The sequence below is a fragment of the Pseudorca crassidens genome, chromosome 16 (assembly GCF_039906515.1).
Source record: "Pseudorca crassidens isolate mPseCra1 chromosome 16, mPseCra1.hap1, whole genome shotgun sequence".
NCBI classification, from domain to species: domain Eukaryota; kingdom Metazoa; phylum Chordata; class Mammalia; order Artiodactyla; family Delphinidae; genus Pseudorca; species Pseudorca crassidens.
This window is the reverse complement of record NC_090311.1, coordinates 46,310,392-46,324,808: the sequence shown is the minus strand read 5'-3', so window position 1 is coordinate 46,324,808 and position 14,417 is coordinate 46,310,392. Positions and strand designations below refer to the sequence as shown.

General features: G+C 52.6%; 1 protein-coding gene across 7 annotated transcripts in view; it reads left to right on the top strand.

Annotated features, from left to right (window-relative positions):
- C16H10orf71 (chromosome 16 C10orf71 homolog) overlaps window positions 1-14,417 on the top strand; it is a 61,295-nt gene that overhangs the window by 35,528 nt on the left and 11,350 nt on the right. Inside the window, exons 1-2 of one of the 7 annotated variants that reach the window (XM_067710237.1) lie at window positions 166-464; window positions 11,676-11,918. The exons of 2 other annotated variants lie outside the window; for them this stretch is intronic. The gene's annotated coding sequence lies outside the window, so the exon portion shown is untranslated. Of the gene's footprint in view, window positions 1-165; window positions 465-7,575; window positions 7,621-11,675; window positions 11,919-14,417 lie in introns of those variants that run through there. 4 more of the 7 variants (XM_067710239.1, XM_067710238.1, XM_067710242.1 and 1 more) reach the window with 4 other exon arrangements.

The window sequence follows — 14,417 nt, the reverse complement described above, 5'->3', positions numbered from 1 at the left end:
TGAAGCTGGACTCGTGGTTAGGGTCTGGCTAAGAGGCAAGCAATTTCGCACTCCCCAAGTTATCTATTACCCGTGGCCGATCTCGATGTAAAAATAGCTGCTGAGGCTGTTTGTTTAATCTGACTGTTACTTGACACCACGCGGGTGTTGCAGTGGGGACTGTTTGCCTCTTCCCCACCAAGAACACCATTTGGTTTCCCCCGGCTGGGTCTCTATTTAGGTGCGCTTCCCGAACTTCCAGTGTCTGGCCAGCTTCTGGTCACTGATTTTCCTCAGGTGGGCAGGTTTGTGGACAATAAAAGGTCTGGGTCTTGAATCCGTTCCCCTCTATCTTTGGGCCGTCTGGCTGACAAGGGAAGAAATTTTGGCTGCTGGGCAGAGCCGGGCTGCTGGAAGAGTTAGGGTTCTGTCCGGTTCCTGGGAGGCCTGAAGAGCAAGCCGCCGGGACTAGCGGAGAGCGGAAGGTAGGGTCAGATGCTTGTCTGGTTCCCTTGTGCAGGCTGGGAGGCTCAAGCTCCGGCCGGCCCACAGGGATGTGCACTCTGCACCGGCGGGGTTGGGATGTTGCTCTGTGCCAGGGCGCTGTGCAGGGCGGTGTGAGTGGCCAGGGGCATGTCGGGGGCTGAGTTTCTTCAGTGCTGGGTGTGCCGTGGTGCTGGATCGCCATGTGGACTATGTGGGAACAGAGTACATGGTATAGACGTGTGTGACCTTGTCCTTCCATGCATCTGTCAGGGCGCTCTGCTCCCACATGGCTGACGGGTACAAGCCTTGGGTGTGCCCAGGGCACCGTGTTGTCAAATGGGGGCAACCCCACAGGTCCTGTGGCAGGAGACTGGCTCTCTTGTGTCCCCCAGTGCTGCGCCAGGCAGGATCCTACCAGCTGTAACAAAGAGGACGATTGGTCATCAGGACATTCTGGCCCGTGGACTCTGAGAACATATGTGGCCTCAACAGGGAACCCGCCCACATCCCGGGGGTCCCCAGCCAGACTCCTGCAGGGTGGGCTTAGCCAAATCTAAAATCATGTCTTCTTTTCCTCGTGGAGGAGAACTGGTCATTGAGAAGAGCAATATTGAATATGTGTGGAAATCTAAATAGCCTTTAAAAAATTATTACTTAGGACTTTATAACACCCCCATGGATATTGATAATGGAGGAGGCTATGCATTCGGGGGGCAGGGGCAGGGACAATATGGGAAATCTCCGTAACTTTTACTCAATTGCCCAATTTCGCTGCAAAGCTAAAACTGCTCTAGAAAATAAACGTTATTTTTTTTTAAAAAAAAAAAAAGCCTAAATTTATGGATCATTTCTTTGAACGTATCTAACCCAATTATAACAAACAATATTTGAAGTAATATTTTTAAAACCCAAAATTATAGGAGTCCTGGAGAGTAGATTAAGCAAATGTTCACATTAAATGAAGTCTGATTTTCCTGCATTTACGTTCCCTTTACTACAGTGGTTGGTAAACCAGGCCCGTGGGCTGGGCTCCTGGTTTTGTAAATAAAGTTTTATTGGCACACGGCCACGCTCGTTCATTTACATAATGTCTATGCTGGCTTTCACACAACTGTCCAGGCTGTGTGGCCGGCAAAAGCAAAATATTTACTCTGCAGCCCTTTACAGAAAATGTTTGCTGACCCGTGTTGTACACGAACACTCCTTGAGATGGGTCAATTTGGTGCACACACAAACAGCAATGAACGTTCTAGCTTGTATAGCAGCCTGTGAGCTGGACCCTTCAGGACCCGTGGCTGGCTCTGGAGCTCCCTGCCCCTTCGTTGGGCCGGTTTTTCCAGTCTAGCTGGTACAGGAAATGTTCAGTTTGCCCCTGGGAGGATTAGCTTTGCTGTGGAGTGTGGCCTGGGCTGAGCAGGGCAGATTGCGCTTATCGGGATGGTCTATAAATAGACGTCTCCGGGTGACCCAAGTCCAGCATGCGTCTGCCCCTTGGTCTTCGGGAGGGGAATTATTGTGCCTGCTCACTGGTGACCAGAAGCTCGTTGGGATGGGAGTACCTGTGCCCGCTGGGAGGAAAGCCGAATGCTGGGTCCTGGAAACAGAGGGACTTGGATCCCCTGGGAACCCAGGAGACAGAGGTGTGCGGAGGAGGTAGGGAAGGCCCGATGGCCCCGAGTCCTCCTAGGAAGAGTATGTCCACCCCGATGTCTTTTCACTGGGACTCCAGAGAGTGACCTGGTGTTTTCTGCTTTTTGCTCCTGACCCTAAGGAAGCCCCGGAGACCCTTACAGAAAGGGGAAGCTCCACATCTAGAATTAGCCCTATTCCTCCAGGCTGTGCCAGAAATCTCAGTAACTGAAACCCGCTGGCCAGTGGAGCCAGGCCTGGGCCATCGTCCTCCTTGGCTTTCAGGCCTTCACTCCACCTGCCCAGGATAACTGGAGAGACGAAAAGGGCTTTCAGAGAAGGCTGCCTTGTGGAGACACGCAGTGCTGACGTTTCCCGACAGGCTGCAGTGGTCTTGGTTTTATCTCCATCTGAGGGTTCAAACCACATTTCACCAGATCCAGCCAATCCAGAGCCCTGTAACTCAATCTTATGTCTCATTTCGTTAGTTGGGAAAACCCAAAACACCTCTTAGTTTCTGCTTGATCCCAGGGGTTGCAGGACCAGAGCTGGGGGTGCGGGGGGAGGGGGAGGACAAGAGATCATTCAAACCCTTGGATCAAGGCCCCAAAATGGAACATGTGGAGCACTGCTGAGATGTGTCACCCCCAACGTAAGTCATCGCTATCATTCTGGAACATTCCCTGGAGGGGGCTGCATGTGCGAGTACTACATGACAGCGGATGTCAAGGTCGAGACAGAGTGGGTTCACAGCTGGCCTAGGTCCCTAGGCTGAGGGCAGAAGGAGGCTTGGTGCGAAGCGTTTTCCCTTCCGAGCTGCGGACGCCAGAGTGTTTGGGAATCTGAGTGCAAGAGGGGCCCAAGTGTTAATGGACTATGAATGGAATGGCTTTCTCCCCAGGACTTGATACACCTCTCTTTCTCATAGGAAGGGGAAAGGGACCCTTCTGGACCACAGCCCATGAAAGTGGGGAGAAGGCCTTCCCTATGTCCTCCATGCTCTGCTTGGCGCTCCCTGGAAGCTCCAGGCTTGGCCCTCCCTGAGGACTGCACAGCAAAGGGCTTCCGAGCCTACGGAGAGGCAGGCTCCAGCTGTCAGTGGGAGTCCTTGGTTCCTTTGGGCCTCTGCACCCTGGATGCTGTTCCCTAGCCTCCGTGGGTCCCTTTTGTCCCTGAATGGCCCCTTCCCAGTTGGGCTTGAGCTGCTGAGGAACTTCAAGGCTGAGCTAAGAGAGGGATTTCATTTCAGCCATGTCCCATCTTAAAGCCTTCACCTGAAGCTTAAGGAAGGCAAGGGGAGAGAGGAAAGTGAGATTTGCTTGAGCTGCCCAGGGCTTTCCCTACTCCCTGCCCAGTCTAGAGGCTGGTTTCAAGCCTCTGAGCCCTGCCTGCAATGGACAAGTCATACTGGAGCTGCCCCTTGGCTTACCCTGGCTTGGGGCAGCTTGGCCACATGTAGCACCACCAGCTCGTCCCTTGCCCTGGCCCTGTCTACCCCTCTCTGAAGCAGGTTAGCCCCAAAGGCTGCAGCAATCAACGGGTCAAAATTCAGACCCACTGGGCTAAACCCACAGGTTCAGAGCCATTTCTCACCCTCAGTGTCCCACCAAGTTCACCACGGCAATCTGGCTGCGTTACTCCTGTATACAAAACACTTACGTAGATCTCTGGTTATATTCTCACATCCAGCATGCAAGGTTTCCCCAGATTAGTTCCAGTGATGGCCTAGGAGATGCAGGCATGGTTTTCGAGGGGAATGCCCGCCATACAAACACCGGGACTGCTGAAGGTCAGCTGATGCCCATTCAGAATGAAGGGACTGAGCGGTTTGCTCAGGCACAGAAACCAGACGGAGAGGGCAAAGGTACAAGGTGGTTCCGAGGACAGGGAAGCCTCAGGGGTTCTGGGTAGCCACTGCCTCGCTTCTCTCTCTCTCTTTTATGTTGGGGAAAGGCAGTCGTCCTTGTGACCCCGTGCCCGGGCCCTGGCTTGAGCAGGTTGCGTGGTGGGGATGGTAACCACACGTCGACAGTTGCTAGGTGTCAGTCACCTCACAGACACGAATTCACTGAGTCCCCCCAAGGACACCAGGAGGCAGGTACGACTTTAGCCTCATTTTACAGGTGAGGAAGCCGAAGCACAGGGAGGCTTTGTAATTGGCCGCCCCCCCCCCCCACAGCTAGTACAGCAAAGAACGAAGCCCAAGAAGGTCTGGCCTCAGTCCAGGCATTTCCCACTATGTTATAGCGCCCCCGTCTGGGGATTAGAAATGAGGCAAGCGACATTTAGTGAGCAACTACTATATGCTTTACATACATGAGCTTGCTCTGCAATTCTGTTGGCCGGTGTTAGTACCACAGCGGTAGATATGGAATTCCTTCCCAGCATGGTCTGTTTCAAAACCTCAAGGTCTCTAGCAGTGGAAGCTTCTGTTTATTGAGTCCTTACTCTGTGTCTCTTCTGGGCTCTTGATATTTTTTACCTCTACCCTTCACAACCACCCAGAGAGGTAGGGATAGTTACAGATGAGGGAAGGGAGGCTCGGAGAGGTGAGGGAACTTGCCCAGGTTGCAGAGGGCTAGGAAACGGGAGCATGGTCTGACTCTAAACTTTCCACTCCCCTCTGCTTGGTGCCCAGGCTGGAGCCAGCTGGGTGCCTGTGCACAGACTGGCAGCAAACTCCCTCCCAGCTGACTTCAAGCAAGCCCTGCCGGTGAGATCACCCTCTTCTCGCCTCCTGGACCCTGCAGCTCGCACTGACCTCTGCCTGTTATCCCCTCACAGATGACTGTCCCTTGGAGAGGGCACATTCGTGATTGGTCTCTGCACCCCACACATGCACGGCCTGCCCAGAGCCAGGCCTAGAGCCAGGCAGGCACAGCCCAAACCACCGTCGTTGACAACGATGAGCCCCAAGTGGCCCTAGTGCCTATGACTTGTCAGTACAACCTCCCGGAAAGGGGTCCAACCTCCAATTGCTCAAAACCTAGGGCCGCGGTGCTCCGTGTGTGGCCCCAAGACCAGCAGCACCTGTATCCCAAGATGCTGTGGCCCAGCCCCGATTTCCTGAGTGAACATCTCTGGGGTGGCCCAGAACTCTGTTTAACAAGCCCTCCGAGGCATTGTGAGAAGCAAGGACCACTGACTTAGGAAAGAAAGGGGAGACAAGAGTTCTTGTTGGTCTCAAACACAGTAGCAGATGCTCCAAAAGCTGATAATTTTTCAACTCATTGTTGAAGCCATTGTTCTAAATAACATTGCTTGTTGAAAGAGCATTTTTCAGTTTTAATTTTTAGAAGGATAGCCTGGATGGCCATGTCTGAATTCTTTTTCTTGCTGCTGTAAGCACTCCGTGAGGAATTCATGAAGAAGGAGGGATGTTTGTCAGTTCCATGACTGTGTCCCCAAAGCAGGGAAGTTCTCTCTTTCCTTCCGTGGAAGAGTTGGGCTCACAGCTGCCACATGGGTTGGAGAAAGGACAGCTGTCATCTACCAACCAGCCGTCTCCCTTCTACGTCCCAGCCTCCAGCAGGAAGTGAGGAGAAGGCCAGAGAGAGCAGGGCTCTGCTGTGTATGTGGGGTTGGGGTGGTGTTAGAGATTCCCAGTGGCTCCATGGGAGGCTCCTCCACCAGCCCAGATACACATGCCTTCCTGGTAGCCCACTTCCAGCCGTTGCCTTCTCTAGCTTTACTAAAGCAAATGCTCCTTGGTGGGAAGAGGAGGGTGTGGGAGATGGAAGAGAAGGTGCTAGGAGAGAGGTCTCCACCCCTGCTTACCCTGCGGGGACACCATGGCACAGGGAAACACCCGCCCCGTAACTCTCTCTACTTTGGCTGCACAAGGAGGGCAAAACCGTTTGGCACAGAGATTTGGGTCTGAATCCCGGCTCTGCCACTCCCTGGCTGCGTGACCTTGAGCAAGTTCCTCAGCCTCTCTGCCCCTCAATTTCTCCACCTCAGATTCCTTTGGCACGGGCCCTATCTAACTTGCGCAGTGGTTGTGACCACTGAGCGAGATCGCACGTGTGAAGTTCATGGCAGTTAGCAGGAGCTGGGTAAACAGTGCTGGCTCTTCCAGCTCTGCTTCTCCCCCTTTGCCACCCAGCCCTGTGGTGCGAGTTTACAGATGGGGAAATGGGGTCCGTAGATGGCGAGGGAGCTCTGCAGCCCCTCTGCCTTCTCGTGGTTCTGGGAGCCCTCCCTGGAACCTCCTCTATCTGCCCAAGCCTGGGACACCCCAGGGCTGCTTTGCAGGGGTGCCCCTTCCCGTATGGCCTGGCTCTCCTCCCAGGGGCTAGAGAAAGGATGGTTATTAAGGGACACCCCACTCGCAGCAAACCCAAGTTCCTCTGGGAGCCTCTGAAGCATCCTCTCTGGACAAGGCTCTCCAAAGCAGTGTCTGGGCCATCGGTTACAATTGTCCCTGCAACACCCACTTCATAATCCATAGGGGCTTCCTCGAGGACCAGGCTGCTGGATATGCCTTCCTATCAGCCCCGGGTTACAAAAACAAGACTGAGGCGCAGATGCATTGTGTGATTTGCCCGAAGTCCAGCTGATTCCACAGCTCTTAAGTGGAGAGTCAGGTGTCCATCAGTGAGGGGCAAGGCAGGCTTTCAAGGGCTTGGCCCATCAAAAGTGGACTCCCGGGTGGAATGGGATGCAGGGGCTAGAAGACCCCCTGTAGCCGTGGGTCTTAAAATGAGTGCCGGGGAGCCCTGAGGGCGAGAGCCAGGAGTGAGGGGGCCTCCAGGGCGCCCAGGGGTGGGGTGATGCCGAGCAGAGGTTCTCAGCCTGCAGCAGGCATTTCAGAAGCTCCTGGAGGTACCTCTTTAAATGCAGGTCGCAGGGACCCTCTCCCTCTGCAGCAGCCTCAGGTTCAAGCCCTACATCGTCAAGTATTAAACACCTCTGGACTCGAGGTCTTCCTCTGTAAAGAGCAAGAGTGATCTCTACCTCACAAGGTTGTTTCGAGTACTGATTACATAATAAAAAATAAGAATCAGTAATACTGGAGTCTATAAAGTGCCCCTTATGCCAGGTGCTCCGTAAAAGGGGATTTCTTTTACTCATTCCCTCAACAAATGAATGGCCCTCTGTGAGGCCCAGGTACTGTACGGGGACTGGGGACACGGCACTGAAGCAGAAAGGCAAGGCCTGGCTCGTGGACCCACCACCCGGGCGGTCTCCTCCCTTCCCCACAACGTGAATCTGGTCAGAGCCCGCCAGCCACTGCGTTTGGGCCTTGGGTCTCCATTTCTCCATCCAGATGAGAGCCCAGTATCACTAAAAATAGGGCAGCAGCAAACAGAGCCTGATCAGGAATGCCTGGAGATTCTGGTCTAGGACAGTTAAAAAAACAACAACAACACACTGTAGACTCCAAGTCATTATTGGATCCTGAAATCACTTACTACATTGCAAATGGTTTTTTTATTATTATTATTTTATTTTATTTTATTTTATTTTAAATGAAAGACTACAACAGAATAAGATGAAAATATCAGAGTGGTACATTTAAGCAGAGTAAGTTTTGCTTCATGAATTTTCCTTGTTTTATATAAATATATGTCTCTGAGCTCGTTGTATGCTGTGATGTAGATGTATTTCTTACTGTGTGTTGAGGGGAAAACAAGTGTGGAACCTCTGCTCCTGTGAGATATGTAGAGAAAGAGCGTGCACTAATCCCCTTGCTGCCCAGGGGCCTGCGTGCGGGTAAACTTCAGGGTCAGGATGGCCAGGGCTCACTGGGCTCGCTGGGCCTCCTTCTGGTGCAGGTGGCCCCCTGGCTGGGGAAGAGCCCAGGACCTGGTGAGTCCAATGGCTCCAAGCATCTGGAGACTTTCAAGCAGTGGCTGCCTTGGGGACCAGTTTCATGACCATTCCTTTGCTTAGCCTGCTCCAGAATGGGGAGCAGCCCCAGGTGGCTGGGGTGGCAGAACTGGAGTTGATTTTTATTGTCCCAGTTTCACAGGTGTAGGTAGAGGTGAAGTGACTTGCCCAAAATGACACTGCCTTGGAACAGGACTTCACCCAGGTCTCCAGCTCTTTCTACTGCCCAGAACTGCCTGGTTGGTTCCTATCTCATGTCAGTTCCTACTGGTTCCAGAATCCAGGGCAGGATGTTCCTGGGAAAGGTGGAAGGGATGGATGAATGAGTGAATGAACAAGCAAAGGATGCTCCAGAGACTCTCTCCTTGCTTCTGTAAAGCAGTTCCCAGCCAGCGGTGATTTTGCACTGGGGGCCGTGGCAGAGTCAGTGGTGCCGAGGCTGAGAAGCCCTGTCATTAATACACAGGAGCAGATCTTTAGCTCCATTTTACAGATGAGAAAACTGAGGCTCACAGACTTGCTGTAAGTTAGCCAAGTTCGTACTCAGCGAACGCAGTGTAGCACTGGGACCTGGCCCGGATCCCAGTGCACTCATCATTTCAGTGGCCCCTGTGTTTCTGAAAGAGCTGCATGTCCCCCTTCTGGCAGCTGCCCTGGCCTGGCCTGGCAGTGGTGTGGACTTTGGGTTGTGTCTAACAAGGAGGCCGAAAGGTCATAGGGCTGAGCAACGAAACCATTTCTTCCAGTTTGGCCCCTTCTCATTTCCCAGCCTTTCACCTCTCCGTCAACTTCCCTATGACCGGCACTCACTCCAGCTCCAGGAAGGCACGAGGGAGGTGAGGGCAGAGCTCTTGGTGGTCGGATCTCTTCTGCTCCAATTTTACCTTTGATGGCAGCATAGATGCTCTTATAAAAGGAAATCAGGGCACCTCTAAGCCCACAAGAGGATCCAGTGCCCCTTGTCCAGGGGGGCATCTGGCCCCTGAGGCTGGTCCCCCAGCATCTGCAGAGAGCTCCCAGTGGAGCAGTGCTAAGAATATGGGCAGTGTTGGGCCTGAGCTCCTTCCGGTGGAAGAGAGTGTCCAGAGACGGCATTGACCAAGTCCAGCCCGTCTGGCCACCAGGAGCTTTTAAGGAGTGATCTTCAGCAATGCCCAGCCATCAGAAATGGTCAGAAACAGTGCTGCTGTTAGCTTTTGTGGAGTGAGACCCTCGCCCAAGGATCCTTAGAGAAGCAACTGCAAGTTCGATGGGAGCCTGCAGGATTCTGAGGCTCCAGGAGCTCATGTGCATGACTCATCCCAACCCTGCTTCGGACGCCGGGTCATAACGGAAATCAGCCATGGAAATCGGTCAGTGCTGCAAAGCAGGGCTTTGGCCCCAGAGAGCAAAACACTGTTCTGTCCCCCTGGTCACACAATTATGAAACAGGAACGGGACCCAGAAGAAGCAAGTTGCTGGGTCCTGGAGCCCAGCCCATCGCTTCATCCCTCTCCTCCTCTCCTTGCCTCCATGCCTTGCTTCTCTGCTTTCCTCCCGCAACTTGGTCCCCCCCGAGTATGTGATGCCAGGTGCTGGCATCTTCCTGTCCTGGGGAGCGCTGGTTGGGTTAGGTCCAACCTTCCTTGTGCCAGGCTCCCTGGCCTCTAATTCCAGACACAGCCCCAGATCTGGGCAATGCTCAGAGACTCCTGAGGAAACATCCCATCCAGACACAGTGGACCAGGGACCCAGGCAGGAAGTGGGAGTCAGGCTGGGCTGAGCTCCAGAGAGAAAGCATCTCTGCCCCCGAGCTCTCTCCCAAGGGCAGCAGAACACCAACAGCAGCTGCAGCTACAGCTCACAGCCAGCTCTGTGAGCCTGGCAAGCCCAGGCAAGTTGATTTCTTCAGCCCCATCCCTGGGATGTCCTGGACTCCTACATGCTGCAGGGTTTTGAGGCCCCCTGTACACGTGATGTGATTCAGGGGGGATTCAGACACATGCCAAGCCAGCGCTGCTGCCGCGGCCCCCTGTGCTAACCGACCACGTTCCTGGGGTTGGATGAAGGCGGCCTTGTCCTCTCCCAGTGCGTGGAAGCCTCGGGGTCCATCTGAGAACCCTTGCCTTGCCCAGTCTAGCCCATAGGTTGGGGCCGTTTAAGCGAAGCCAAGCCAGGATGCAAGCAGAACCCCCCACCCTGGGGTGCCAAGAGCCAGACCAGTGGAGCCAAAATGGCCAAACCAGATGTGTGATGACCTGTGCACAAAGGTGCGTTTTATGTGTGTAAGAGGCACTACCACTTAGACAGTGGAAACCTGTCTAAGACAATATGAGTGTGGCCCAATGCCATCCCTCAGTTCATTCCAGTTCCACAGGGAGAAGGCCCAGGTCAGCCCTGCCTCGGCTGTGTCTCCAGCACTAGAACGGGATGGCACGTAGTAGTGAACAGTTGTTGAGTGGATGGATGCATAAAAGAGCTTCAAGCGTGGCTTCTGAGAGCCCACGTTTACCTCTATTAGAATATAAATGAACTTGAAATTTCTGATTTCCAAAAGTCCAAAGGAGTTACAAGGACAGAGCGATCATCGCATTGGGAGAGAGCTGGGAAGGAATCATCACGGGCCAGACAGTGGGGTCCTGGGGCCAAGGACAGGTGTGATCCCAGCTCCAGCACTCTATAAGGGACAAGCTGCCCAGGTAGCTCCAGTTTCCCGGCCATAAGGTGTTAAGTGTTAGCAAGGAATGAAGGAGGACAGGCACATGCCGCAGTGGCCCTGGACACTTGACACGAGTTTGCGCCCATCTCCAACTGAGGAAGTTGATTTTGCCATGTAAAATGTAGGGCATAGACAAAGACGTTCCCTCTGAAACAGGAAGCGGGAAGGCTGTTGGGAATTGCACAAAGAGGTCAAGAGCTTGGCCCAAGACGGACCAGCAGGGCACACGTCCAGAGCAAGGCACCTGCCCGGTGTGGGGTGGGTGGCAGAAGTTGTGCGTACAACGTGTGTGCGTTCACAGGCTGGAACAAGCCGGCTGTGTTTGGTTTCACTGCACCAAACCGCTCCTCAAGGCAACCCCAAGTCAATGTCTCAAAAGAACACCCAGAAAGAGGAGGGGAAGAATCAGTTCCAATTTGTCAGGGCCTTCTGGGTGTGATAAAGCCAACCCCTGTCATATCCGCCAGCTTCCTGCTTCGCCTTTACTGAAAAGTGAAAACACCATTCAATTAAGGTAATTAAATCTACCCAAAGAGCTAGAGCTCAAAAACCACACTACAGGCAAGTGGTCAAACCCGGCAACAAAGCAAATCTCAACAGCTTCCTGTGCAAAGACGGGCAGGGATGCGAGGAGAAAGGAGGGGCCTGCTTAGCAGCCGGAGAGCATCCCTCCCAGCTGAGCAAGGACTGGCCACCTGAGCCTCCCCAGACGGGAGGGACCCTGTGCTGCCCTGTTGCATTGTTAGTTCTACTCCTTTGGTTGTCGTGAAAAAGCTGAGCTGAGAAGATTCTTGGGAGGTGAATAGAATGATAAACCCTCCTTTTCTCCGTCAATCGTCAATTCTCCCTTGAGCCCCAGCCCAGGAGCCCAGGACACACCCTTCTGTGCCTGAACCCAAGGACCAGAGGGGTGAGGGTTTCATCCTGGAGAGAGTGTGGGGTGGTCAAGCAGTGGACCCGAGCTGAATCCCAGCCCCAGTTCTCTTTTCTACATGCTGTGTGACACTGAGCAATGTTCTGCACCTCTCTGTGCCTTTTTTTCTCCACCTAGAAAATGGTGACAATAAGACCTGTTGAACCCATCCCATAAGGGTCATGAGAATCAAACAAGATAACGGATCCCAGCGTGTGTCTTGAACCGCAGGGTAACGTGCAGATATGAGTCATCCCAGGATGGACTTGCTGGTTGGCTTCCTCTGACTGTGATCCACTTTGGGTCCTAAAATTTGGTGAGGACCTCAGCTTGCCGGATAAAAGACAAGATTTCCAGTGCAATTTGAAGTTCAGATAAACAGTGAGTACCTATTTTTAGTATAAGTATGGGATGATTAATTTGATAGAGAAATTTGACTAATACAAAGTATAGCCCAAATATGGGACATACGTATACTAAAACAATGTTCATTGTTCTATCTGAAACTCGTATTTCCCTAAGTGTCCTGTTTTTTAATTTACTCAATCTGGCAACCCAGCCATGCCAGACCACCAACCGCTACCTCCCTTGCTGTGCCCTGACTCCAGGACCACCCGGGCCGGGGTCCCCAGCCCAGCTCTGTCACTCAGCAGCTGTGTGACATGAAACATTCTGAGGCTCCATTATCTTGTCTCAGAACTGAAGGTGATGGTGCACAGCTGCATAGAGGAATAAGGAACTGGGGCCTGCCTGGGGCACCAGTCAGGGCTCTGGTTCTGTGGGCCCATCACGCTTCCTCAGCCCCGGGGCTCAGATGAGTGGCTGTGTGTGGCAATCTGGATCAGGGTCCCCTGGCCACTTCCTGTCCTCACAGCCTGGGGCAGCCCGGCAAAGGTTGTGTTGCTTGACCTGTCGGGCCTGGGCTGGCTGCCAGCCAGGAGTCCCGTGGGAGACAAGGAGAACGTGAAGCAGCAGAACTTTGGGTCCTGCATTCCCACACCACACACTCGCAGCAAACCTCTGTCATCACATCCTTGTGGCCCAAGAAGCGTACTCAGCAATGGCAGTTGAAAGCTTTGACCAGTGGCCACCATGCCCCAGGCATCCTGTCAGTCAGAGACGAACCAGGCCGGGAACCTCAAGGAGCTCAAAGCCTTCTTGGAAAGATGGATTCATAGCAGATAAAGTGGAATAAAGCAGCGCAAGTGATTTTTTTAGAACTCTATAAGGAATAGGAGAACAGAGGAGGAAGTGGTCAGAAGCTGGTGACCTGGGAACAAAGAGAAACATTCCACGCAGAGAGACTGCCGCTCCCAGGAGGCAAGCCAGGGCCCACCTTGGCCTGCAGGTCCCTCATCCAGGGCACCGCACGCCTGGCGGGAGCGGGGTATGGGGAGACTTCCAGCTTCCCCGCCGAGAAAGCCTTGAGGGTCATGCACAGCCATACGCAAGGGATCAGAAGAGAGAGAGAAAAATCTCTACACAAAGCAGCCTATTCCAGTCCATGATAATTCAACAGCATTGTGCAGGATGACATGGAAAAAGGCACCATGTGAGAAAACGTTTTGGAAGAGTCCGAATCTGTAATGACCGTGCAAAGGCTATTTCATTTCTCATGGTGACAAAAGGCTGACTCATGGGGGTGCTCCCTCAGATTTGGTTTGTTTGACATATTCTAAAACAAAAAGATGACCCTGGCAATGAGGAGAAGACAAAACACATCCTCAAGGGTAATCCTCCCAGCCTCTGGCTACTGGGGCACATACACGCCCCCAGTTTTCCCCAAGCATGTCTTCACTATGGTTGTGCCACCAGAGCCTTTGGCCCCTCCCTGATGGCTGAACTGGAAAACCTTGTCCATTCATTCCTGTTGGGGACCCCATTTCCCCTTGTGCGCTCTAGTGCTTTGCAGAACCTGTGCCCAGCATCCAGCATCTGTGGATGGAGTGTTGAAAGACCAGTTCTCAGAGGGGCTGTTGAGCCTCCAGGGTTGCCTGTACAACACAGAGCAGATGCCAACACTTCACCTGCTGACACCTATAATTTAGGTATCGTATCAGTTAATGGCCATTTGCAATGTGGCTGTAACCAACACCCCAGTTAACGTACACAACAATTATTTGCTGGACGCTAGCCCTCCAGAGAGATTCAAAATCATTCCCCAGCTTGGAACACTGAGTGCCGTTAGAGAGACAAACAGGAAAATGGCAAAGTCATGAAGTCACGTATTTCTCCCTGATGTAGATGCTATATTCACCCTGAAACTCAACCCTAACTTAACTGGCACACGCCATGGTGTGAGTGAACACCTTCCGCCATCCTGTGAGCTGGCTCTAAGGATAACTGCTCTGCCTGCTTCCTCCTTCCGTCACAGGCAGATTTTATATGTTTTAGGGCTAGGAATCAAAAAGGAAATTAAATCCACCTGGATTCAAATTCAGTAATTTGAAATGTATGATAATTCTGGAACTACTGGATTATAACTGACTTTCAGTTCAGTCCCACTAAGCCAGTCAATAGTGCGAATAACATCATGACAGAGGTGGAGGGATTTGCTCACTTTTTAACAGATATTTCTTGTGCTGTGCACTATGCCACAAGAGGAGATAGCCTGGAGAGCCAGACAGACACGGACCCTGCCACAGTGAAGCACCCAGGCTGTCAGGAGAGATAAGAATTCAACAATAATCACCCAGTTAAATACTTAATTACAATTATAATAAGTACTTCAAAGGAGAGGAGTATAGTGGGCTGTAAAAGCAGGTAGCAGAGATATTTAAAACAACGTGAGGAAGCTGCCTTATTGAAGGGGCATGTGAAGTGGGTTCTGAAGTATACATAGGAGTTAAGCAGGTAACAGGAGAAAGGTAGAATTAAAGA